Genomic DNA, 1778 nt, shown 5'->3' with positions numbered 1-1778 from the left:
TATGCTGCTTTGAACTTTATTTGTAAGAATTTTTTTTTTTATACTGGTTGGATGACATCAGATTTTTAGGTGTCTGATGTATGTGACTATACCTGATGTTTGCAGTATGAGGTCCTAGCATGATCTGACCTGTTTTGTGTGTGTTTGTGTTATATATATATATAGATATATATATAAAATCACAATGTGTGTGTGTGTGACTGACTTTCTTTTGGCAGTACCCAGTGACAAAACACCTAGTACAATGCCCAGTGATGTCTGAAAGCAACTTTGTTCAAACAAGTGTAACCTTATATAATAGAAAAGGGATGGGTTTTTAGAACAAAATATTAAATTAAAGTATAACTGTACATTCTAATGGACCTTTATAGTAACTACACGAAAATTTCCAAACCTACATGTATTAGTTTTTCCTCTCTGATTATACAGTATTTGCAGACATGTGGGACTTTGTTTTTATCTGATTTTAGTTTCCTTCTGAAATAAGGAATATCAAGTAATGTAAACTGAGCACTGTTATAGGGGGGGGTAATCCGTCTGTTTTAGGCTCTAATGAAATCTGCAGATTTCCTTTTTGGTATCTTGGAGTATATGAATGGTAAAATAGAAGTTATAAATGAGTGTTAATGTATAGATCCATTCTTCAGAATATCTTTACCCGTTGGCATCTGAACCTATTTTGATTTTTTTAATGCATTAGAATAGAAGTAGATTGTTAGACGTATGTACACTATTTTAATTGTTTTATACTGTAGTAGCTTGGTTTTCTGTTGCATTTTTTATAGCCATCACAGCTGCATGGCATATGATTTGAAAAGTGCAATAAAATATACAGTACTGTGGCTGTTTTCTGTTAATGGGGGTGAAAAAAGAATCACATCAATGACCACTTTAAATGTATTTGACAGCATTACTAGAATTTTCTTCTGAAGGAGCTCAGTAGCTGCACAGCTTTTCTCAAGATAAGTGTCTTTGATTACTAAATAGATTGATAGTGCAGGGAAATGTTTGAGAGGGAAAATGTGGAGGCTAGCTAGAAGTTTCCTAAATCTGGTAGGAGTTAATTTGATACCCAGCTGTCTGAGCTGGAGAAGAAACTGCAACTGGTGATAAAGTGGGAATTTTAGGAGAACACATTAAAAAGGGTCCAAGTAGTTATGAAAAAATACATTTCTCAGAAATGGCTCTGAATAAGGAAAATACAAAAATTAGGCAGAATGCATATTTTAGGAGACTTATTTTCAAGCTTATATAAACTTTGCAATCTCAAACCCTGCCCAATCTCCAATATTTACCATTGATATTTTGGACCCAAAAAGCAAAGCGGAAGCTGATCCAGTTGGCTGTGTAGCAGTGAAGAAAAACGAGAATCGGATGATGAAAAGAAGCCCTTTATTAAAAAAAATGCCCGACTCTGGCCGAGTTTCGCTCTTTAACATAGAGCTGCCTCAGGGGCAATTAAATTTGGCAGGACTTAAGGTATGCCTGCAGGGGCGATGTCACAGTATCATATAAAGTCTTAAACTTGTACAGAGATGGTAATTATCCTGTTCTGGCAAGAGACTGTACTCAGATCACGTTGCCATGTCACTTAGCAACATTAGTGAGGAAAACCTCAATCAGTCTGTAGTATCGACTTAATCTGAATCTATATGGCTGAATTATCGTTGATACACTCCGCAGCCATATAGATTCAGATTTAGTGACTCCAGACTGCCAGTATTCTCTTCAAAAGCAACTGTGGACAGACTAGCAAAAACTTGATTAAAAAATACGAT

The sequence above is a fragment of the Rhinatrema bivittatum genome, chromosome 4, assembly GCF_901001135.1.
Source record: "Rhinatrema bivittatum chromosome 4, aRhiBiv1.1, whole genome shotgun sequence".
In the NCBI taxonomy this organism is placed as follows: domain Eukaryota; kingdom Metazoa; phylum Chordata; class Amphibia; order Gymnophiona; family Rhinatrematidae; genus Rhinatrema; species Rhinatrema bivittatum.
The sequence above is the reverse complement of the archived record's forward strand: the minus strand, read 5'-3'. Positions refer to the sequence as shown.